The sequence below is a fragment of the Ambystoma mexicanum genome, chromosome 2p (assembly GCF_040938575.1).
Source record: "Ambystoma mexicanum isolate Mex_15411 chromosome 2p, UKY_AmexF1_1, whole genome shotgun sequence".
Classification (NCBI taxonomy): Eukaryota; Metazoa; Chordata; class Amphibia; order Caudata; family Ambystomatidae; genus Ambystoma; species Ambystoma mexicanum.
In genome coordinates this window covers 1,069,823,990-1,069,850,186 of record NC_090923.1, presented here as the reverse complement: position 1 = coordinate 1,069,850,186, position 26,197 = coordinate 1,069,823,990, and the positions used below count along the sequence as shown (strand labels likewise).

General features: G+C 46.7%; 1 protein-coding gene across 1 annotated transcript in view; it reads left to right on the top strand.

Moving 5' to 3' along the window:
- The first annotated feature begins 3,228 nt into the window (after window positions 1-3,228).
- The window catches only part of ATL3 (atlastin GTPase 3), a 1,042,039-nt gene continuing 1,019,070 nt past the window's right edge, over window positions 3,229-26,197 (top strand). Inside the window, exon 1 of the mRNA XM_069645000.1 lies at window positions 3,229-3,363. The gene's annotated coding sequence lies outside the window, so the exon portion shown is untranslated. The remainder of the gene's footprint in view (window positions 3,364-26,197) is intronic.

The following is a 26,197-nucleotide window of genomic DNA, read 5'->3' as shown; positions in this document are numbered from 1 at the left end:
TGCTGTTTGCCAGCCCTGTGAACTGGTCCAGGGTTAGCGCAGCCCTTTGCGATTATTTGGGGATTTTGGAGGCTTTTCCTTGCGCGAGGGCGTTCTTGGGGGCGTAACTGGCGCTGCTGCAGGGTCGCTGCACCACGGCTGGTTTTGGATGCGAAAATCCATGAATACACGGAAATCGATTTTAGCGCACGCGGCTGGCGCAGACATTCGCACGGGCATGCTGTGCGCCAGCCGCGTGCGCCACTTTTGTGCGAATTTCTATGAATTGAATTACCCTCAATGTGTGTTGTTTTCCGGGTTCTGCGTCAAGTCGCGTAGGGGCCGACTGGGCGCGTTTGGCTATGCTGCCAAGTAGCATCACGGAGAGAGGCGGAGAATATCAATGATTTGGTGATGCCAGGCTCAGGGGCGGGGGATATGATTTAGTGCCGCAAAGGCAGGTCACCCAGGGCGATGCGGCAAGTGATAAGATTATCACAAGATGACCGCACCCTGCTGCTTGATTTTGCTTGTGTTCAAAAGACAAAAACTCCGGTAAGGTGCATAGGAAATGTTTGTACGATCGATCGACCTATAATAATTCTGACCGCACCATTCCTTTAAAAGGAAAATGCGTATATATAGTTATGAACATAATATGATTGAAATCGCATCCAAGGCACATAGTGGACCCTACTGTCAATCTAGGCTAATGTGAACACACCAGCCAAAATATTTTTTTGCATATCCAAGCGTCAATACCTTTCGCACTTATTTGCTAATGAAGTTTAATATTTCAGTAGTATTTGAAATTAATGGCGCAAGGCTAGGAGTTCCAAAGGCTATGTGTTACTGTCGGCTTTGTGGTGATGTGGAAATTGAGTCACTCCAACATTTGATACTTGACTGCAAAAGTCTGGCCAAGTTGCGCTACAAGTTTTTAAAATCATACAGTAATAATGTCGATATCAACAACATTGCTCATGTATGGTGTAAATTCTTACTAGGTGATTTTAATCTTATACATTTTATCGTGTCCTTTTATCTCAAAATTGTAGAAGTTTTAAACGGTCTGTATGAATTGTAATAATGTGATTTTAATTAATCTTTTTGTGTTATTAAGGTTGATGTTGTTTTACATGTTGTTGTATATTTACAAAGCCGTTTCATTCAAAGTATATTAATAAACCTTTGATAACAAAAAGCAGTCCTGGTGCTTGCGCACAGGGTCCGGCTAAACATTTGTCAGGGCTAGTGGGGGCTCATTTCAATATATTTGCCCACCCTCCTTGCCTATAGTTAGGGGGGTGTACATGTTAGCATGTGTTTGTCAGCCAAAATGGGCTCATCTTTTTGAAGCCCTGCTGGCTTTGGGCATAGTGTCACGATTAACTTTCCCCAGAGAGAGACTTGCAGGGCTGAGGGGTCCTATTGAATCTGAGCTAAAGGATATTTATTTTTACATTTGTATAGCGCACAGGCAGTCCTTGGGCATCATGGCGCTGTTCCTTGTAGGGTGCTTGGTAACATATAACAAAAGCAATATTGTACATAATCAATTACACATAATAGGCAACAATGTACATAATTAATTACACACAATGCAGAGTGGGTTTTGTCAAGCAGGTATATTACTTGTCTGTAGAGGAGGGTGAGATTCAGGTGAAGATCAATGTTTTCACTGATTTGCAGAATGCTAGGTGACTTGATGGTTGAGACCACAGATTTATTTGCACTTGAAGACAACGGGCCTCATTATGACCCTGCCGGTCCGCAAACAAGGGTACCGGTAGGCTTATCGTTTCCAGACCGGCATATTACAGGTCTGCCTGCCGGAGCCGCCATGCCCGACAGATCTGACCCTGCCGAGCACAGCAGCCACGGTAGGCAGACCGGTCATGGAAGAAACAGTGCCAGTGCTTCCGTGTCCCCACTACCATAGAGTGCTATGGGACTCTATGGGAATGGGGACTTACAATTTACCGGCGCATGACTTTCGGGCCGCCGGGGTTGGAATCTCTCAGTGGCACCGGGAAGTCAGGCGCCGGTAAATATTTACGGGTCTGGTGGCAACCCTCCGGTAGCAACGGCATGGTTACCGCCAGACCCGTAATGAGACCCAAGGTCTTTCAGTCCATTAGGGTTAATTATATCCAAGGTGTTATTTTTGTGTGTGTGCGTGTTGGGCGTCTTGCATGTGTGTGTGTGTGTGTGAGGGGAGATCTGCTCAGTGTCAGGTCTTGGCCGTGACATTTCAGTGCCTTTGTAGCACAGCTCTGTGGAGCTGGAGGAGATATGGAGAAGGTGGGTTGGAGTTAAGTGCCACAAGCAGCACCCACAAAAAAGGTAACCCGTGGTACGTTTTGAGTTTAAAAAGGGAACTCCTTTAAGTCTGTGATGCTCAATGAAATTTCAAGTGTGTGGGTAAGAACACTGAGGACATACACAAAATGAATCTGCATGCTGTAGGAATAATCCTTCGATTTCATCTCCTGTAATGTCCCTCCCCTTACCCATGTTATTGCCCATTGCCTTGAACCCTATAATTTCCAACATTACCTTCAGGCATAATATTACCACCATTGACAGCAAAACCTGGTGAGGATGCCCGGCTGTCTCCATCTAGTCAAACCCATAAAAAAACAACACTGTAGCAGCTGTCCCTAAAGTTCATCATTGTACAACTTCGCACACTCTAGGCTCCCTCTGTATGACCCGCCCACCTGATGCCCTCTATCATTTTATGCCCATTGTTACTGCTGCCATCCCAGCCCCTACCGTATATTTAGCGCATGCGATCTTTTCAGTTTCCCAGGAACTTGACACCTACACCTTCCGCCCCCTCCCGACATTAGCATGTTGCGAAAAATCAAAATGAGGGGCAAGTAGTGCGCTCAATCTGCGGCAACGAGATAGACTCTTCGCCTGCGTAATGGTCTTGTTTTTGGGAGCTATTTCTTCCCCAGAGTGGCTGGCAACGGACGGATGGCTGTAAACGTACCTGTTGGAGCTAAGCGACTCAAGTCAACAAGTCACTGCCCGCTCCAACAGGTACGTTTACAGCCAACCATCCGTTGCAGTTCTTAAAAACAAGACCACACAGGCGAAGAGATTCAAGGGAAGAGGAGGTAGTTGATTTAATACTACTTCCTATTAGAAGAGAGGACTTGTGACGCAGGGAACGTCAAGCGTATAGTGGCACACATTCAACTTGTGCACGTCCTGCGCAGCAAAGGGGCGTAGCTCAGAAGCCCAAGTTACAGACAGGAAGGGAAACGAACTGTCCCGTAAGAAGTGTAAGAAGGATCACGCACCGTATCGAGGAGCTCCTCAAATAGGGAAGAGAAGCGGCATCTGGAAAATACGCGCTGTTCTGCTTTCAAAGTAAGAGCCACTTGCCAAATTGCCTATTGACGTGCATTGGGGTGAATGACATGTTTAGGAGGGAGAAAGTAAAATTGCATGAAGGATGGGTGCTATTTTATCTTTAAAAAAAAAAAATCGTGCGTCTCACTCCTACATAGGGAGGGTTGGCATGCACGCGAGTTGAGGATCATACTCTGTTGGGTGGAGGCTGAGGGCAGATTGATAGTCGTGCTCAGGGATTATGATGACTGACTGGACGCCTCTGAGGGCCGACAAAAGTCTAAATTCTGTGTGATTATAAGCCCTTGTGGGCTGGAATTGCAGGTCTATACTTGAGAGGAAGGGGGTGTGTTCAATTCTAAACGTTGTCGGGGGAAGGTGGGACATCCACACAGTTAGGGGAGTATCTAGCATTGGAAGGGGGGGGCGGAGCCCCGAAAAAAGTCCCGTTACTTTTCCCCCTAAATGCAGTGCGCACTATTTCATACGGTATCATTTGCATCCGCCCAATCAACTTTTTTGGTAACATTAGTGGCCGATGGCATTTTAACACAAACGCATAACAAAAAAACAGCAGCACCATTACGGATGCAGGAAACTCGGCTATTAGAGCTCTGTTGGGCAAAATATATGCAAACAACTCCGTTGGTGACACGGTACAAATACCTTTAACATTTAACAAACCTTCTAATTTGCATATGGATTGCACCAACAGAAGTGACTTCGCAGGAAAGGACATTGCAAGGAGCATCATCAGTCTTTGATTCTTGGAGGTGCCATGGAAGTGACTTTAGAATAAGTTGTCACAGTGTCATGACGCGCGCTCCATGGAAGCTATGGAGCCGATGGAAGGGCTGATTCCGTTCCTCCACCAGCGGTCTAGTTTCCCACGTACTGCACGTTACCGTCATGACGCATTTACGTCATGACGCATATATATAGGCATCACTCGCGGTAATCGTGGCGTTGCAACCTTGCTTTCCTCGCCAGGTTTTGTACGCTAGTGCTCCTCCCGGACTCCCCTTGTTTTGTATCCCGCTTGAACCTTTGTTCTCTCATCTCCTCTACTCCTCAGTTCCTCCCACTTTGTCGTCCTTGATCCGTCTACCACTTTAAATGCTCTTTGCTAACTTGTTGTACATACATCTACGATTGTATGCTCCTTCCCATCGCAGCCTTCTGCAGACCTCTTCCTCGTTCCTCGGCTACGGTCTCCATCCAAACAGAGCTACGTACGCTAGCTCGACTCCAGCAGTGTCTTCTGGGAATTGAAGTCCTCTCATCTACATCAACGGAAAGCCTTCAGCCTCAACATTCGTAGTGCTACTACATCCAAGCACACCAGGGTTTTTCAGCCACGCTTTTCCCTGGTATTGGGGGCGGACTCCCTGAGGGTCCCTTCTGCCTTGCTGTTTGACAGCGGGCAGGGTGGCTTCCAGTGGAGCTCGTCCCAAACTCAACAGGAAAGGACTGGACCTTTGGAGAGAAAGGAGAGTCATAGACACAGACAGTTCCTCAGAAGAACCGAGTGCAGGTGAGGAGAAGGAGGAGGGAACCAAAGAGGGTATTTGTCAAGCTACTACTACTTCATCGCATGACACACAGTGGGGCCATCCCCTACTATGGCCCCCGTTTCCCTAGGGTCCAAGACACAGATGCAATGGTTACCTTCTTCATAATAATCACAGAGACACTTGTATATATTTTGGAAACAAAAGATCACATTTAATGGAGTCATAAACAATTTGGGGAGGTCCTAGCCACTTAGTAAAGCAATCGCCTTAGATTCTAAGGAGGCCCTTTTGTTTTTTCTGGCTTGCAATACGTTTTATTGTCTCTGGGTGGCAGTTCGGGTTTGCAGAGTAGCAGACGTCCGCCTCTGGTTATAAATTGCCACCCAGTAATATTCCGGAACCACTGAATCTCGTTGACGAGGAATCCCAACTGTCCATAAGAGAATCAGCGCTCGTCGGCCGAACCTGGTTCGAGTGCGGCCATCGGGCACCGCCCATGGCTGAAACCGCTGCGTCAAAGCTCCTGCCCGGCTAGGACTGCCCCGTAACTCTGCCACGCTTTTGGGGTGGCTCCCCCGCTGCCCCAAAACTTCAGGCCTTATCTATTTGCATCTACACTCCCAAAGTCTCCTTAGCTCACCTGCCCATTTTAGAGCTGCATACCACAACCACGAGGAAAACCTTTTGACGTATGTTAGCACAAATCCCTTCCTTGAGGGCCTCTGGTAGCAGCCTGCCATGTCAGTCACTCCCATAATCCTTTGTTCGGATCACTTATGGCTCGAGAATGGCCTTCCCATGGTATCTGACTGCCAGGTCAGCACTCCCATAACAAGGCCCCCACCGATTTCGGCCCAATATACTCACCATCCCTCCTATCGGATGTCCCTTTAACGTGGTGCAAAATACCTGACTCAATGATTTCTTTTGTGGTGTGCTTCTGGCATTGCACCTGTGTTGCTCTGCGTTGTCCTGCTTCTGGACAAACTGGTTGCCACTGGGCTTAAATGCATTACCCTGCAAGTCTTTAGTAGGTGCCCAGCATACCCATTTTTCCAAATGTGCCCAGTTTGTTGTGAGGCGTAAAATTAATCATGGCAAGATATGGGCAGTTAAGTGGAGCATAACACAATGATCTGATCCCAAACATCCTTGACATTCTATCTTATTACCATGTTGCTGAAAGGGAGGTGACCGCAAACTACAATAGTACACCTTGTTTGCGCAGCTCTCTGTCTGCTACACCATCCACTCTGCTTGGTCGCTTACTTTCTTTCCTCCTACATAATGGATACACAAACCTAACTAGATGTTTACGCCAAGCAGTGATCAATAGTTCCATCAAATATGTACGTCTACCGACCTACTGCAATACCATGCGCTGTAGCTAGCCTCCAGAGTTCGCTATGTTCAAGGAGTATGATTGCATTATATATTGTGGAAGAGTGCTGACCAATGAGGAGGCTGAGAACGCAAGTGGAATCCACAAGAAGCTGCGCGCATTTCATGCTAGGACGCTGCACCTCTGTCCAGACTTCCCCTTGTCCTTGGAGGTGGTGCCCTGGGCCCAAATGCCCCTGCAGTGCCTCGATTTGAACGTCCCTGCCCCACCGAGACACCTGCCAAACCTCTTGGCCCATCTTGGGGTCCCAAAAATAGTTATTTCCAATCAGGGACACATGTTATTTCTTTTTAAGGAAAGCATTAATTGTGCAAAACCCAGTTCCCTTAAAAACAAATAGTGTCAGCACCACAGATAGCGACACCAAGTTCTAATAGTGATAAATACATGGCGCGTGCATGGCTGGAATGCTGCACTAGGGGGGTACCAGGTTTGAGGTTGCGGCTGTTATTAACTCTGCCCTCCCCAAATGTAATGTCTAATGAAATTCTGAAAACAGTTGATATCCATGACGGTCAAGGGTCATCTTGTCCACCTGAATTTGACAATTACCCTGTATGCAGCAACACCATACTACGTACTTCGACTCCAGCTATGACATTGTGAACCTTTTGATTTATGAAAAATCGGAACTTCTCCACACAAGTGATGAGGCAAGCATATGGTATACGGGACACTGCCCTGTGCAACACCAGCTGCACACAGCTGTGCAGAGCCTTACACTGAAAACTTTTTAAGAACCTTTTTATATCTATTTATTTTAGTCTATTCATGCAGCTAACTTCAACATTTTGCAGACACATACCTCACTAATCTCGTACTTCAGAGGTACACAAAAATGCTGGATTGTTGCTAGGTCTAAGGTACAAATAGCTTCTGGTGACATTAAATATATTCGTACAAAGTTGCTTAACAAATACGTTTGTTTACTAATCAAGAACATTTTAATAAGCAAACTGTGCTAATCAATTTTTGAAAACAAATTTATGCTTGGGGCTGCCAGTCTGTTTTATGGTTTGGCTCATCATTACCGTACAACGGCTTCTGTGTACCCGTTTACATCTCAACAGTTGCCTTACTGGCCCTGTCCTTACTACCCCTGAATTAAACCCAGCCCTCCATATCCTTCTGGTCCCATGCCATATCCGGAACCATTGACATCTTGGATCTAAAATCCCTGTCATAATCTATCCACCCAGTAGAGCCATACTTTCTTTGCTCATTCACAATAGTGTCCCTGTACTTCTGTAAAGCTGGACCCCGCTTAGGATATTTTTCGATCAAAACTGCTGCTAACAAACAAAATGCCTTGTTCCAGTTTAATATGTTCTCCTCAGCCCTATTTCTTTTCTGCCTCTTCTTGTCCTCTTATTTGATAATCATAATGTCAAGACCTGCCGTCTTTACCGCTAATAATGAAAATATGTCGAAATATTCCCTTTCCAAAATTTGCTCTTTCACATGCCTAGGAATGTGCCATGCCAAGGTGAACCTGCCAGACAATAAAGGTGCAATAGTTAATAAGGGGGTACCAACCACCTGAGGTCCACATCCCTTAATCACGATAGGACCTTCTATCCCTGACAGTGCATCTGGTTGCTGTGGTGTGGGTACCTCTAAAGACATTATCAGGGCTGCTACCCCTTTTGCACCTTGTCCCTGTGCAATCAAGTCCCCCAGACCTGTAGGCCCCTGCTGGTGTACTGGTGCTGCAAACCCTGGTGTAACAGCCATCCCTCCTGAAACAAGAGACGTCTGTGCCCCTATAAACCCCATGATCGCAGCAAGCTCTGTGGGGCCCTCCCAAACTCTTCTTGCGGTCTCACTGATGCCCCCTTCCCTAGGTACCTGCACCACTCCCTGTAGTTATCTCAGTATCTCTTCTAATGCTTTACTAATGTTCACATCATTTACCTGTCTGCAGCTTACCTACTGCCCCATTGCCCAAGTTATTACCTGTTAGTGGGATCCCAGCCCCACCTATCTCTTCTAACTTGACAACTGTTGGTAGAACCGCCTGCTCACTTCAAAAGAGTACTTGGCGGGATTAACCGCCACCTGTAACAACAAAGGTTCTTGTGATCTCACAGTTGCTACCTTACCCCTCGCTTTATGCACCGCCCGTTTCCTTTTTTTAAAAATGTTTTATTTTAATTGTATTGCAGTTTGAAACAACAAAGACCTCAACATAAAGGTAAGAACTGTGACTTAAACTTAGGGTTATCTTCTACCGCCCTCCCCTGAAGTTAGCCCCAGACCATTACTGCTAACTCCACACTCCTCTACTTCCCCTTTGAACGGTGTCTTCTACAAAATACAACAATCAGCATGAGTGTCGGTAGTGGCTTGTGGAGAGTCTCTCATCATTTGTCAGTTTACTTATGACTTTGGCCGCCCTTTGAGATGCTCCGCCTAGTGTGTGGTGATATCCAGCTTCAGGGATCTAATGTCGGGTGGAGTTAAGCCCTCTCGAGATGTGTTTTCACAACTAGTACAGACTATCATTTTATCCGTTTTACAATTGTACTTTTAGTTCTTATTCACATACTTTGCCATACATTCACCCTACAACATTTTGTGCGGTGCTGCCTTCCCATGGATTGCAGCGGTGATGCTCTCTATTGTGCTTATGTTTATGGCAACATTAACCCATTCCCTCTTGCTCTGTATTTGGGCGCCTTTCCATTGCATCACTAGGCAGGCCCTCGCAGACAGCAAGAGGAACGCTGCGACACCCGTCAATCTCCTTATTTCACCTTCAGTGTCCTCCATCCCAAATAATATCAGAAAAGGCGTTTTTTTGCAGTGAATCCCATCTAGATCCTTTTTTCCAGCCCAGGACTTCATCCCAGAACACCTTGATCCGGGGCCTGCCCCACCACATGTGCCAACACCCCGGGCTGGCCGATTGGAACATCTTTGAGAGCCGGACCAGGTCATATTGCCATCTGTGGAGGAGCTTGATGGCATGTAGTTTATACTGAGTTGCAATCGAGATCTGTGAGGCTCCTTTACATATTCTCTCCCAGAGTTCAGGTTCTATATCCACCCCCATATCCCTTCCCCTCCTTAGTCTCCAGTTCTCTTTTGAGCCCTTTTCAGCATTCACCAGTGCAGCATACATTGCCGAGACCAGGCCCTTCATTCCCCTCTTTTTGTCTAGAAGCTCCACAAAGGGGGTGAGGTCTCTCTGAATCTCCTCCCTCCACTTCTCTCCCGTAAGGTCCCCCTTTAACTGAAAGTAATGAAAGACCGAAAAGGGACTTATACCCAGAGACTCTTCAAGGTTGGTGATTGAAATAAAGGTGGCCGATCTCCAGAGTTGACGCACCCTCTCTAAGTCCACCTCATACCAAGTTTGGAATCTGTCGGGGTTTGGAATGGCCTCCCGGGTGCCCATATATGACTCTGAGGGGAAGGCCAAGAGGTCACTCCTTGCATGCCAGCCCGCTCTCACCAAATCTCCCATATGGTGCCAAGTATCAGGTGGTCGCTAATCCTTCGTAGGAGCTTATTTCTCGGTACCCATAGCCACTCTGCGGCCGTGGCGGGGGATAGATTGTCAGCTAGGTCGACCCACTGCAGTCCCTTCTGTCTTCGCAGGTGGGGTATGAAGACCCTAAACTGTGCCGCTTCATAGTATTTTCTCAAATTCGGGAGTCCCACTCCCCCGTCTTTGGGCAGTGTAAGGACGTCATATGCTACTCTTGCTTTCTTTCCCTCCCATAAGAACTTCAACATCGCCCCCTTAATCTCATGGAAAAAGGACTCGGGGGAGGTGAATCGGGAGCATTTGGGACGCATATAAAACTCTAGGGAGGCAAACCATCTTCAGGGTGTTTAATCGTCCCAGCCAGGATATTGTCAGTTTCCCCCACCTTTCGAGGTCGACCTTCAGACTGGAGATGAGCGGGGGGGAAATTAGCCACAAATAAATCCCCCAATTCTCTTGTAATATTGATCCCCAGATACTGCAGCATGTCCCCTCCGACCGTTACTCCCAGTGGGGCAAATCTGCTATCCACTCCGTCACCAGGTTTCTTCAATGGCAATAGAACCGACTTGGCCCTGTTTCATCTTGAAGCTGGAGAGCTCACCATACTGTTCATTCACCTTGATCGCCCGAGGTCATTGGATCCCTTGTGTGCAACAACAGGTCATCTGCGTATAATTTTATTTTCCACCCCACCAACCGTGAGCCCTTCCACTTGGGGGTCTAGGGAGAGGGCAAATAGAATTGGCGAAAGGGGGCAGCCCTGCCTCGTGTCCCTACTCAAATCGAACCACCTTGAGTAGACTCTGTTGACGGCCACTGACACCCTGGGTGAGGTGTATACTGCCATTATCCCCCTCTTGAGCCTAGATCTCAGACCTACCTTGTCCAGAACGCTCTCCAGGAAGCCTCATTCCTCCCTATTGAATGCCTTCTCTGCGTCCACAGAGAGAAGGGCCGGGTCTCCACCCCCCCACCCCCATTATCCGAGACTCATGAATCAATTGTAGGGTTTTCCGCATTGAATCGTCTCCCTGTCGCCCCATTATAAAGCTGACTTGGTCTGGGTGTACCAGGTGGGGCATATGTCTTTAGAGTTTAGCCGCCAACACACTTGTGTAGATCTTGGCATCAGTGTTCAAGAGCGATATAGAGATCCACACCTTTTAAGGATCCCTACCTTCCTTGTGGATCACTGTAATCGGCGCCTGCGAGAATGATTCCGGGGCTTCTCCTGTCTGAAGGATATCGTCTCTGCATGTCCAGCTCAATGTCTGCCAACATATCAAAATCTCCCCCCAAGAAAATGTGGCAAGAACCGCTGCTGGCCCGGTTTAGGGAAGTTCACTGTGGCCAGCGTGAGTCACGATCGGTACAGAGCAGGTAACCAACAAGGCCCTACCTTTGTCTGCCCACACTTTGGTCACCTTCATTCTCAGCCCTCTCCTGAGAATACCCACCCCCGCTTTCCTCAAGGGACCAGAACCCCAAAATACCTGGTGCAGTCGCCCTAGGGAACCATCCTTTACTCCCCTCTGGCGTATTTAGTCTCCTGGAGGAACAACTCATCCAGTCCCGCTCTGCGAAATTCTCTTGCCACTAATGACCTCTTCGTGGGGGGAATTCATTTCCTTAACATTTAGCGTGCCCACCTTAAGAAGGCCACTCCTTTCAGCACCAGAATCTACTGCCATTCTATCTTATCCACATCCAGGACACCTCCTCCCTCCCTGGGCGGCCAAGCCCCATGCACCACCTCCCCACGGCCCTGTACCCTCTGCTTAAAGAAGACCCCGTTCTTGCCCCCTCCCTCTCCCTTGAAGGCATCTGGCACCACCTGGTTAACATCACCAGGCCTAGCTTGGACCACCAGCGAGGACCGTTCACCCTATGGTCCCTCAACTGCACAACCTCATAACCTCTGAGCCCTCTCCCCCAACCCCTCCAACAGATAAGTCACACCTGAGCCCCCCTAAGTGCAACAGACCACATAATCTACTTCACTGGACACTTTCAATACAGTGTCCTCAGGGAACTCACAGGGGGCCCCCCCTCACTTAAGCATGAATCCTACAACCATCACTGCAAAGACATTTAACCGCGTTACATTTCACCTAGTACATTTCAGGAGTCCACCACAGGTGAGGTGTTCATTCTCCTGTACTTCCTGGAGCCCGGTACGCGCCATTGTCTCGGTCCCTGGATGCGCCACTCTCTGTCATCGGCTGCCCTTTTGGCCCGGTTCTGCCCACTTTCTGAGTCGCCCAGGAGCTCGGACATGCATCTGCGGATATCTCTCTCGGTCAGCTCTGATTGTGTCCATCCAGTTCAAATGTGAGAACGGGAAACCAGTCTATAGCGCACACCCTTTTCCTTTAACCACTTTGTCACGGGCATGCACATCTTCCTCCTAGCTAGAGTCAGTGACGATAGATCTTAGAAGATCGTCACTCTCGACTGACCGTAGGTGATGGGACCCTTCTACTTCGCTTTCTCCAAGATTTTGGTTTTATCAGAATAGTTGTGGAACCAGGCTAGGACCGCACGAGGGCCCCTGGCTGACCCCCCTGCTCTGTGTATTCTCTCAACCTTCGCCTTATCGATGGAGTCTTCCTCAAATACCAACTTTGTGACTTCATGAAGCGTTCTTTTCAAGTCTAGCTCCGATTCCCCTTTATCTGGAATGCCAAAGAACCTCAGGTTATTACGTCTGTCTCGATTATTATATATGTATATTTTATTTTTTCTCCAAATCGTCCATCTTTAAATGAAATTCCTCCTCCCGGCTCTCCAGATCAATTATCCTTTGGTCCATTTGCATTTCCAGAGTATTCAATGAGGTCTGATTACTTTCCACCTCCTCTAGTCGCTCCTCCATCTTGTCTATCCTCTTTGTGATCTTATTGACCCAGCCTCCAATGTCCACCCTCCTGTTCCTTATTTCTTCCATTAGGGCCTCCACATCTCCCTTGGTTGCAGCTGATTCCTCTGCAGAAGCTGCCATTTTGGGCTGTTTCGAGGTCCTGGGCCCTGGGCGTTGAGTGTATTTATAGGTGGCCAACTTCCGCCTTCCTTCCATACAGTCTGCGCTGTCGACCTGTGCGTGACATCCAAATCGTTCCGGTCATCTCTGCTCCCGTCTCTGCAGATCTCGTTGCCCCTAGTGAGGTACTTCCTCCAGGGCCGATGTCCTCCTCAGGCTTGTGTCTAGCTCCTGTGTCCCTGTAGGGGGCCCTACACCACTCGGGAACGTTTAGGACAGCAGGCAGCTCTAGCACTCCCTATCCAGACTTTAATTCCCTCCTCAGGACCCAGACGATGCTAGGCTACTGTCTCTGTGGGGGACCTTTCCCGGTACCGGCGGTATCTCCTGGTCTTTGCGCTACCCCGACTCTCTCTATGGTAAGCAGGTTCAGTTGGGTGGGCACTCCTTTATCCGGGAACCAGGAGGAGGGCACACGCCCCAGGGTTGGAGGCCCACCCCTCCTAGAGCCAACTGGTCTCCTCTGTGTTGGAAGTTCCGGGTCTATGTTGGACCCCACTGCCTGAAGTATTCCACCAATTAGATTTGGAACGGACAACAGGCCTTATGATCAGGCCCGTGACCCATGAGGCCTCTGACGCCGTCCCTGGATGGCACGCGCCCCCTGGTTTGTATACCACATAGTCTCACTGCAGTAAGGGGCCTTTTCAGTGGGTCCCTCCCTGGAGCGAGGTACGTGTCCCGATGAGGACCCCCGTTCTGTCACCGGCGTGGCCACTGCTCCTCCAGTTCTCGGGGTGGAGATGGCGGTACCTGAAAGTCACTGCACACCCCCACTGCGCACAGCAATCCACCACTGTACTCCACACGTGTGGGGGGGCACTTTGCTGACTCTGATGGGATGGGTCTGCCCCCTTTCACCGGCCTCCCCACCCTGCAACGGTGGCCCAGGAGTGTAGCTTCTACGTAGGGCCCGGGGCTGTGGGTCAAGGATTCCCAGCCCTTCCCCTTTGGGCCACCAGTGGCGGGGGGGGGGTGCTCAACTGACTTCATCTGTTGAGACCCAAGCACCTCTGATCCGAAGTTCTCTGAAGGGGATGAGCTCCATCTCAATGCCGACCTCCCCGGTATTTGAGCCCCGCCGGCTCCCTTGGAAGTCCGATCCACGTGTCTTTTCCAAGCAATCCCGATGCTGTGGGCAGGCCGGGCCGCCCGCGTGTCAACCCCACATATTTGAAGGGGTCTTGACTCCACTTGACCCCTGTGGGCACCTCTTTGCATATGGGGGGGAATCTGCGCTCTTCTCGCTGCGTGACACCTCCTCCATAATTGGGCCTTCAGCGCACCTCTGCAGAGGTGCTACATCCCTTTTTTGGATGTGCGTATCCCACTCTTACCCAATCCTGATCTACGTCAGGCGGTCGCAGGTGGAGGGACCCACCGACAACCAGGCAAGCTTGTACGTCCCTGCGATGCTGCGATGCTGGGGTCTCCGGCGGGATAGTCCTCCACCGCCACTCGGCTGGTATCGTTCCCAGTTCACTCATCTCCTCAGGCTTCACCGCCGAACAGGCGCACCCACTCTGGGTGCTCCCCCAGGGTCCCACCGGCACCCACGTCATGGGGGGAGGGTCTGAGCCACCTGTACTTCCTCTCGGTCACAGCACAAGCCCAGCGTCTCCTCTTCCGGGACCCGGTCGGGCTCGCAACGCCATTAGTCACCTCCATATGGCTCTTACACAGGCTTAGAATCACTTTTGCTTTCACCTCTGCATGTCAGGGCTGTTCCTCAGAGATTCCAGGGTCAATTTTCTCTGTTCTTCGCTCAGTATTCACAGGCTAGATTCCCCCACCACTCCATTCAATCTGTCTTGGGGTGGAGGGTCTTAAAGTGTGGGCTCAGACCACTTTTCGGGCCGTTGGGCTGGAAGATCACAAAGAGGCAAGCTGCATCTATGCGCCCCCTGGTGGCCGTCGCCCGTTTCCTCCTTGGTGACATTTTGGTAAGGCATTTTGCTTGGCGAAGGGGCGGTGTCCAGTGCTGCGGGCAGGCAAATCTGGCCCTGAACAACTGCTGGTGTGTGGGCACCTCTTGTTCGTCCTCCAACATCTTTTTTTGCCCAGTCTCTCCCTTTCCTGCGCATTTTCTCTTGAACTAGTGCCCACATTTCGGCCTCCTCCTCAAACTCCTTAGCACTGGGACTGTTTAAGCTGATGTCGATGCTGGCAAACATGTCTGGTGACCCCTCTCCCGTCATTGCAAAGCGACGTAAGATGATGGGAACAAAATGTAACGATGATGGGAATAAAATAACTTATCATGCGTATCCCTGTATTCACCTGCCGTCCCCTCATGTCCCTCAATGATAAGATATGATTTGTCATTTTTAAAGCGCATGTACCCAGGTGTTTCTAGGTGCAACAATACAACGGGGCAGCAGGAGAGGGAGGACAAGACAAACTATCTCACTGGACCTTGTATTACTAAGATCGTTCAAGTGCAGCAGCTCACAAGATGCAGGGGGAAGGTAGAGAGGGAATTGTACTTGTATATTCTACTTAATCAGCAGACACTTCCTGAACCTTGAAGTGTCCAGCAAAGCCTCTCTTAACCTGCTTTATATATGGCCAACCTTACCACTAATTTCCAGCTCTTCAATTGTATTGTGACCGACCTGCCAAATGTTCCTTTCTCCTCTCGGGGTATCCTTGAACCTGTTTTTGCACATAAAACAATTTGTTATTACCACAAAGCGGATCTTAAGCCATTCTGTCGTCACCCCCTTGGGACTCTTATCTTTGTCCTGGAACCTTTTCTCTTGTGTATAGACCTTACAAATGAATAAATCAGTAGTCCCCTAAATGATAAATTTGCATTCCAACCTTTAATCGTCCTTTTGTTCAGTGTCCTTTACCAACTTACTATATTGTTTTTGCTCATTATTGTGCATGCCAGACACATCTCAAATATTTAAATGTGGACTTAAATTCCAGCCCAAAACATGTATATGTGTGCCACTCCCTGCTTATGCACACTCAACTAGCAGCGTGAAAAACATCTAATGTTAGTTTATTCCTTTCATGTAGACGCAGCTGGAAAATAGCCATTTTAAAATGATCAACTGCCTGGAAAAGTCGCCAGGCTGGATTCACCAAAGCACGTTGTAGTGCGTGTCAACAGCTGCCCTGTAAATGCACGGCATCATGCTAATTATTTCTGATGCACTGCAGATGATGCTGCTCTGTTTATGACATAACAGATGTAAGTTTTCAAAATCATTTGGGTCGTGATGGGCACTAAAACATTGGCTTTAAAGCCACAGGTTATATTCTCAAAACCTGTGAAATTGGCACGCAATTAGCATTTCCCTAAAAGCTGTCTTCGCAATATCTCCCCAAACAAGTGTTTCCATTGCATGATTTTAAGACTCGGTATCACGGGGCGTTTGCTCGAAACATTTAAAAACTGACAACAGTTAAGTGCTCTCCCAATCTGCACCCCACAATATTGATTGCATTCAATTTTCCTTGCTGAAGGCCGCAAATTAGCAACTCATGAACATGCAGTCGGGAATGGTCTTCGGAAAAAAACTTGCGAAATACCCAGAAGCCCTTAACATCTCCCCGTGACCGGGATGCAAACTCGGGCGTGAGGACCAATTCAAGCGCCCCTTCTGCTTCATACTAGAACGTCTGCTACACCAATGTTACGTTCTATATTCATCTAACTCAGTGCACTTCCTAAATCATAGAAGCATGCCATATTGCTAGCCCGTTGTAAATGCAACTGTTAAGGTAACTACTGAGTAAAGAGGACTTAATGCAGCGTGACTTGTGGACAAAGCTTTATTCGTTAAGCTGAAGCCAAGTCCAATCAAGCAGCTGCATACACAAACCAACTGACTTCCCATGGAACCTGGAACCCAAACAGTTCTGAGTCGCCAAGTTCCAGGTTCCATGTGATGGTAATTATAACTTATGACAATGAGTGATAAATACAAGCAATGAATACAGAAACGATATATACCTAAGAATCAGATCAAGCACCTTCTGATGAATGCTATCTTCAGCACATGCCACATCCCTATCTACTCTCTTGATGCTCTCCTGCACCTGAAAAATGTCAGCTACTTCCACATCACTCTCCTCTCACATCTGGCCATCAAACGCAGACCTGGACAGAGCATCTGAAACAACATTATTCCTCCCTTGAATATGTTCTATGTGATACTGTAAACACTGTAAATTGCTAAGCCACTTCATTATTCTCCTGCATACTCCTAAACCATCTTTTGCTGATTAGTGGCCTGTGGTCCGTTCTGATGATACACTCACAACCCCTCAGATGCATCTTAAATTTGTTGACAACCCACATGCATGCTTAGGTCTACTTCTCCACCACAGAGTATCTGAACTCTGCATCCTTCAGGGTCCTAGAGGCAAACGCAATGGTCCACAGCTCTCACCACATTCTTGCATCAACACAGCGCCCAAAACAGAATTACTGGCGTCAGCATAGATTATGGTTTTCTGACCTTCCACAAAACTAGATAGAACAGGGGTAATACACTGCTTAATAAATTCAAATTCCCTTGAACACAATTCATCCCAAAGAAACGCTACACCTTTCTCATACTCTTTGTCTTATCAGACAACTTCTCAATAAATGTACTCCACCAGACCAAGAAATGAAGACTCATCACTCTTACTTTTGGGACATTCCATCCTTTCTGATCGCTTACACAGCATCTTGTTTCGGCCTCACACCCTCCTGATATTTCACGCCCCAAGTAAATCACCTTTCTTGCCCTGAAGGTTCACTTTTCTCTGGGAATCGTCAGCCCTGCTTCAATCAAGATCTCTAACTCCCTTCTCAAACGTATGTCATGCTCCTCTACATTCAAACCACAAATCAGTACATCATCTTGGTAAAACAATACTCGTTTCTCACTACTTAATAATCGATGCATGACATTCAGGAATACACTGGCCGCCTGCCTTTAAATTCCAACTCTGCACTGAATTGGCCTACTAGATCGACAGTTATGTCACCATAGGCGTTCACCTTTTTATCAGGTTCCTGTAGCGTGCAACAGTCACATTTGCACCTCAATACTTGAATGCTTACCAGTGTGTAGTCCGCACCACTGTCTGTTAACTTGGAGATGGGCACACCATTAATAGCGACCATGGCATAGGGCTTGCTCCATCTCCCTCTTCCTGAGACGGTCTGTATAGAACTAATCACTTCTTTGCTCATGTTCACGTATTCATCCTCTTCGTCATTGTCAATTACCTCTCTCACCTGACCAAAGGATCTGAAGTTCTTGCAGCAGCGAGCTACATGACCCTTGCGTCCACGCTCATGGCAAACAATGTGAATGGCCACCAGCTCCTTGTCATTTGCTAGAGGAGAGCCACTGCCACACCTGTAGCATCTTTGCAGTCGATGCAAATCTAGAGTCCTTCGGTGAGCGCCATGTTCGTTCTGGATTCTTATTGTCACGAGGTACATTTCTTTCTGTATCTCTTGTAGTTTTGTCCTCTTTCCTTCCTCCCCCCTCATCACTGTTTCTGTGACAACTTAGAATTCTTGTTCACAGAACCATCATCTGGCGCTACCATGTGACTTTCACTAGTCTTGTTGGAGTTAAGTGCCTTGATCCAATTGTCTGCATGTTCTTTGCATCTCACAATCTCAATTGCTTTTCCCAAGGTGGGGTTCAGTTCTTTTCACATCTCTTCTCATATCTTGTAATTAGTACACTGGATCGTGAGTTGATCTCTGAGATGTTCTTCCTGGCAGTGGGTAAATTGGCACTTGACCCCCAGACCTCTTAGAGCTGTAATACATTCCTCAATGCGCTCACTGACTTTCTGTTCCCTGGTAGCAAGCTAATATAATGTTCTCTTGAACTTCATAGTGTTTGGCTATCGTCCTCTCATTTAAACCTACGTCACAGAAGCCAACAGGTTCTGGTAAATTCTCCAGGATGTCCTGACCTGCAGAACGAAGACAGTAAAAAAAGTAAGACCTCCTTCCTGTCATTGGGGTAGTTGGTCTTATCGGAAAGAAACACTGATGTTGCACTGCAAGTGTAATTAGCAAGTTTCAAGGTCCTCATGATGCTTAGGGTGCAGAGGAGAGCATATCCACCCTGGCACCAGCTAGAGTATAATATAGTAAAGGAAGAAAAGAGCCCTAGACTCTTCCCCTGCACAACCAAAATACTGTAAACAGTCATAAATAGTCTTGTATATAACAAGAATTTCTTAAGAATAACACCTTTGTCATCAGAAATTGTGGTTTCAAAGGCACTTACTTTCTAGTCGAGATCAATCATTTAATAATGTGGTCACAATACAGAGCTCCACGCGTTCGGTTAATCCACTTCATCAGGAGCTTGAATTAGGTCATCGGTTCAACTGTCTGAATCTTCCATTACTACAAAGCAAATACAATACATTAGCCATTTCAGTGTAAAACTATAGGAATATTGGAAAGGCAAAAAAGAATGGTCTAGCTCTCATATTAAGGGACTCTATTCACCTGGATTCTGAGGGCTGACTGTGCATCTGCGCTTCTCAACCAGAGGAAAAAACGATTCTACAACTTCACAATTCGATCAGTATTGTCTGTAAGAACATGGATATTATGGGCGGTTGGAATTACTAATCCACCAATGTGTATCCGAGGTAGCCAAAGCACCCAGTCAGATAAAGACCTTACCTAGGTCGGGATGACGGTGGTCGTCCTTGCTTCGCTGTGTAGATAATACTCATCTTATTTCTAAATTCAAACAAAGTTCGGTATAAGTATTGTGTCCTATTCTGTCAATAAATATCCAGAAACATTCATAAAAATGCGAGGAGTGAAAGTATAAAACCCTACCTCGTGTAGGTAGTGTAGTCAAGATTTCAAGGGACCGCAATACTGTCACAGGGTAAGGCTGCCCGTAATGGCGGGTGCAGTCAGGAATGCTGTAGGAGCAGATGCATATTTGGAGATGGGGTCAATATAATCACCTCTAGAGGTGATTAAAGGTAGCCCCATGATGTATGCTACATGCTTACCGGTCAAGTAGTGGTCTTGTCTCACTCAAGGATATACCAGGCTGAGGGAAACTCTGACCGACCCCGATGGCCACTAAATGGCTAATCGTATCATGTGACGTCATCACGCTTATGTGATAACAAACATCATATGTAAAAGCATCATAGTGACGCGCGACTGGCTCTGTTTAATGATTTCCATTAGAGCCGAGTCTGATGACACTTAACAGTATCATCGTGCCAACAATAGATAATCCTAGTGCCCGATTGTAGTGTGTACTGGATGCGTGATTTCAGTTAGTGGCACAAGAATCCCGTTGGATATGTTTCCTCAAATACAGTTACAATCTTATTGAACTCATAACTTTTTTGCATTAACATTCATTAACATAAATGTGTCGTACTAAACTACATTTGCACTTCTGAACAAGGTTCACAGAAACAGTTTGTTACAAGGTGCAGATAACCATTGATTACCCTACACATGTCTTACTACAAAGCATTTGCGTTTCTAAAGAAGGTTCGCAAAAACCATTCCAGTTACAAGGTGTATAACTGTACGTATCGGAACTGTGGAGCCAGTGTTATGCAGATGTGGGTGCTGAACAGTGACAATATCAATGTGAATATAGTTTGCATTGGTTACATGTTGACCTACAAAAAGGCTCCCAAATAAAATTATTCATTCATCTTCGTTGGTTGGAGACAGTCTAGTTTGTCAATCCCAACCAATTCACGTTGTCTGAGTTTCTTAGATTCCCACTCTACTGGGATTTCACAACCTCGAGTATTATCCGTAAATGATGTTGCTAGAGTCGCATGTTGCAAAATTTCTGTCTGATCTTGGCTACTCTGCTGGGATGCCTCACATATGTACTTTTGATTATGTTATTGCAACTTAAACAGGGGAATGTCCCATTCTTGCGTTTATGGAGAACTGGTTGGTTGTGTGTTTTTGGCTTTTCCGCCTTTATCAGATGATCACGAAAATTCTTGCCTCTTTTGTAGGCGATCCTTGATGGACTGGGGAGCAGTTTATTGAGCTGTCTATCAAGCTGGATGAGTCTCCAGCTTTTCTTGATGATCGTTGTTATATGGTGGCTCTGACTTGAATATCTCATGGTGTAGATGAACGGCAACTCACCGCTCTTGTTTTATGGAGTCAATAGATCATCTTGCGTTCTGGTTTTAGCTTTCTTGCAGGCATCTTGTAATATATATCGCTAGGGTATCCCCTCTCCTGGTATTTCAATGCAAGTCTGTCACATAGCTCCACATATGTTTCTGAGTCTGAAATAACTCGACACAATCTCAAGAACTGACTATGGTAAATTGTCCTTAAGATGTCTAGGGTGTTGACTTTGATAATGCAGGGTGGTCTTCACATCTGTTGGTTTTCTAAAGATGGTTGTTGGTAGTTGTCACAATATAACTAATGGAGGAGGATGTCAATCCCCTCTCCCGAACCACAGAATCCGAATAGATCGACCCTCCCACCGTGGTTGGCACGGGCGCCTGGATATTTGGAGTACAGGAAGCCACGTGGCAGCCAATGGGGGGAAGAAGGAGTTAGGGAAAAGGGATGGACTAATAAAGGGAAGGAAGGGAGAACAACCATACATAAACAGTAAAAGCACCCTAGTAACTCCTGACTTGATACTTGAATATCCTGAAACCTGACCCTACTCACATAAGCTAGGAAAACATAACATAATTCTCATGAAGCACATTGAGCACAATACATGACCATATAAATGTTAGTGAGCATGACTTACAAAGCATGACTTAAAAGCGACACAAAACATCATAAACCAGCCTTGGAGACAAGTAACACAATTGGATGGTAGCATATACAACATACATATAGCAAGCAATGGCACTGAGACAGCAAAAATGCCCCAATTTTGGGTGGACACAAGCAACATTACATGGAACGGCGCCCTCCCCTTGTGGAGAGAGCATTGTGACTGGTGAATGCAGACTTAGCTGATCCCTGGTTAGCAAATCTTGTCCATGCCCATTAATTCCACTAGTAGTATCTTAACCTAATCATAGTAGCACCAACATATAAGAGTGCACACTTAACTAATTATCCGGACATCTCCTCAAAAACGTCCGGACGTCAAGAGTGAAGCGTTGCCCAATAATAATCACTGCTGCGGCCCAGGATGAAATGGAACAAACACAAATAACTTAACTGCGTGTCCGGGCGCCTCCTGCGGCTGCCCAGGACCTGAAGAAAGAATGCAGACCACAATTCAGCCAGCGCTCACCGCCGCGGCCCGAGGCACGCGTCTGCTGCCGCGCATGGCCCAGCGTTTCTCTCCTTCAGCTGCGTCGCGTTACCTCCTCCTCTCACATTGCTGCTCCGCTGCTGCTGCCGCCGCCGCCCGTGCTCTCCAACATCAATCATCGGCACCAGAGCACGGGCGGACGGCCTTTGAGAGCACGCCTTGTTGATGCAAATTGCCTGCAGCTCTTACGGCGCACTTACAGGGAACTACACCCTTTCCCTATGCCTGCTGGGAAATGTAGTGTTTTCCCATATCTAGGCATTACACGTCTTTTCCTGCACCACAACCCCTGATTCCTGACAATAGTGCAATATTTACTATCTCGATCTCTTCATCCAAAAAGTTTAATTTTGGGTTGCCTATCTCCATTGTGATCTTCATTCGATCATGTATTGAATGCGGATATTCAAGAAATATTCTCATTTGTTCACTAGTACACTCCAGATGGCAAAAATATCATCAGATGAATAATTCCAGATGAGTAATTACGGAGACAATTGGATGTTTTGGAGTACACACGTGAGCTCAATGTGAAACATGAAGATGTTTGCATAGGCGAGGGCCATAGCAGAACCCATTGATGTCCCAGATGCTTGTAGATAAAATTGGGGTTCAAAGCGAAACTTGTTGTGAAGAATAATTTTTGTCAACTCCATGACAAGGAATTTGGCCACCTGGCAGTTCTCCTCCGTCAGCAAGGCCCACTCTAGAGCATCAAGCCCCTCAGAGTGTGGGATAGAGGTATAGAGACTACGGACTGGGCTGCTCATGTGGCATTTTTTATGTTGGCTAGACCATGAGACATGCCAAGGAAAGATGGAACGAGCAACATTAGGACTTCGAACAACAAGTCCCCTGTTGCTAGACACTTTACCGAAAGGAGATATACAGTGGCAAAACTTCACTGCGTAATACTTGAGGTTGTGCATAAATCCCAGAGGGATGAGAATCTAAGAAGAAACTCAAGACAACGTGAATTGGTTTGGATTGAAAAACTAGACGCTCCAACCAACAGGGATGAATGAATAATTTTATTTGGGAGCCTTTTTGTAGGCCAACATGTAACCAATGCAAACTAAATCCACATTGATATTGTCACTGTTCAGCACCAACATCTGCATAACACTAACTCCACAGTTCCGATACGAATAGTTATACACCCTGTAACTGGAATTGTTTGTGAACCTTGTTCAGAAGTGCAAACATGGTGTAGTATGACACGTTTATGTTAATGAATGTTAATGAAAAAGTTACGAGTTCAATAAGATTGTAACTGTATTTGAGGGAACATATCCAACTGGATTCCGGAATTTTAAGCCCACACTTTTATGACACTAACTGAAATTGACAGCTATATTTAGAACCATCGCGCATTCAGTGCACACTACAATCAGGCACTAGGATTACCTATTGTTGGCACGATGATACTGTTAAAGGAATGGTTCGCCCAAATTTTTTTATTGGCCAAACAGATGGGCAATAATAAAAAAAATATACTGCCACTTTTTTTTTTTTAAGTCCCTATGTAAAATTTTTAGCAAATGAAGCTCAAAATTTAAAAAAGGAAGCACATGGGGGCATCCATTTTGTGAAATGGATGCCCACCTGTGCTTGCTTTTGCGGCACTAATGAAGGAAAAGCCAGCTAGCTGTAGTAAACGAAAGATACCACTGGGTGGCTTTTCCTTCATTGGTTTTTCTTTTTAAGTTTCTTTGGCTCCTCCGAGCCGGAGGAGCCTGAGAAACTTGGAAAGAAAAACTGCAGCGTTTTTTCGAAACACAACCGCGTTGTGTTTCTGCTTGCAGCTGCTTTCCTATTTGGGGCTCTCGGGCTCCCCACGGGGAGCCCGAGAGCCCCAACTGGGAAAGCTGCTGTAAGCAGAAACACTGTGGCATGGAAACACAACCGCGTTGTGTTTCTGCCTGCCTTGGCTTTCACTTTGGGTCTCCGGTGCACCCCTGGGGGAGCACCGGAGACCTAAAGTGATGGCCACGGCAGGCAGAAACACAACGCAGTTGTGTTTCAATAACGCTGCTGTTTTTCTTTCTAAGTTTCTCAGGCTCCTCCGGCTCGGAGGAGCCTGAGAAACTTGGAAAGAAAAACCGCAGCGTTTTCAAAAACAATAATGTTGTATTTACGTTTGCAGCAGCTTCAAAAGCTACCGCAAACATAAATACAACGTTTTTAAATCTGCGGTTTTATTTCTAAGTTTTCCAGGCTCCTCCAGCCCGGAAAACGTAGAAAAAAAAACGCAGCTAGTTTTTTTTTTTTTTTTTTTTTTTTAAATAGCACTTACCGAGATGCAGCTGCAGCTTTTCTGCCTGTAGTCTCCGGTCTCCGTCCTACGAGTCCCGTCACCAATGAAGGAAAAGCCACCCAGTGGTAGCTTTTGTTTACTACAGCTGGCTGGCTTTTCCTTCATTAGTGCCGCAAAAGCAAGCACAGGCGGGCATCCATTTCACAAAATGGATGTCCCCATGTGCTTCCCTTTTGAGCTTCATTTGCTCAAAATTTTACATAGGGACTTAAAAAAAATATACTGCCACTTTTTTTTATTATTGCCCATCTTTTTGGCCAGTACAATTTTTGGGCGATCCATTCCTTTAAGTGTCATCAGACTCCGCTCTAATGCAAATAATTAAACTAAGCCAGGCCCCAGGCCCGTAAAAACAGAATTTTGATTATAACAAAATTCCCCCATGGCAGCATGGCAACTGCACAAGGAACGTAAAATGCATTTGTATAGAGAAACACCCCCACGTCACGGTCAACGCACAAGGGACATAAAATGCACTAGTATAGAAAAACACCTCTGCGGCACGGCGACCTCACGAGGGACATAAAATGCATTTGTATAGAAAAATACCCCTGTGGCACGGCGGCCGCACAAGGGACATAAAATGCATTTGTATAGGAAAACACCCCTGCGGCATGGCACCGCCCAAAGGACAAAAAATGCCTTCCCTATATAAAGCAACCACGCTGCACAGCAACTGTCCGAGGCATAACACATTTATTAAGTCAAAGTAACATACCCACAGCACAGTGACCGACCCAGCATGGTTAATAATTCAATACGACATAACCCTAAAACCTTACTTACTCTAGTCCAACTTTCAACCGAAGACTTCCCGGTGCGGACAGCAACGACTTTGGGCGGGGGCCTGCAACAAAGTGAAAGAGCCCCGCAGCCCCAGCCTTATAAATGCTGCCCGAACCAGGATGCGGTGTTGGGAAGGAGCTAGTGCTTTTCTTCATTTCCAAGCTTCCCAAGCACTTTAGAATTATGCAGGACTTCTGTTAACTGTTTTCTAAGCACTACAGGAGGTCAGGGGTAAGGAGGGTCACTAAATGAAGATGGTATTTAAATATAAGTGCAAATAATTATTTAGCTGAATATATTTGTAAAACTTATATTGTAGTTAGCTTTTCTCAAAGCACGGTGATTGCAGCTTGTGCAAAAAATAGACTACTGGCATTGCCTGGTGTCTGCTAAGGCTGGCAGAGAGCACGAGGTAACTGAGCAACTGTATAGGGGAGTGTACATGCTCATGCACACAATGCAACATTATGTGAAAATGAGGTTTTAAGCTGAATTACTCAACCAAATAAAATAAGAATATTGAGTGAAGTGTTGAGAGTATGGCAGGAAGGTGTGTTAAAACTGTTTATAATATAGAAAATGATGCTAAACAAGAGCTACAATGTATTCCTGCAGAGGCAGCAGTATGTTAAGTAGGTTGTAACCTGGCCATGCAAGAAGGGAGACTTCAGCATCCCTTTTAAGGAAGAACAGTTGTGGATGAGCTATGCCGGTATCCAGTGACCAAGTCAAACAGTATATAAGGCGCCTGCTTGGCATTAGGAGCCAGCAGAGTCCTCTTGCCCCCCGCCCCCAATCCTCATCTTTGTACAGATTAAAGTTTGTTATCCTTTTAAGATAAAGACTCATGGCCTTAATTCCCTAAAGAGTTGCATTTACTCTGGTGTGAGCCTGATTGGGGGTACCTGTATTTGAGGGGTAGCCCTGTAAATTGGGCTACCTTTCAGTGGGGACCCCTACGTGACCTCAGTCTTCCCCGTACTTTGTGAAGCCCAGGCCTAGTCACCAGG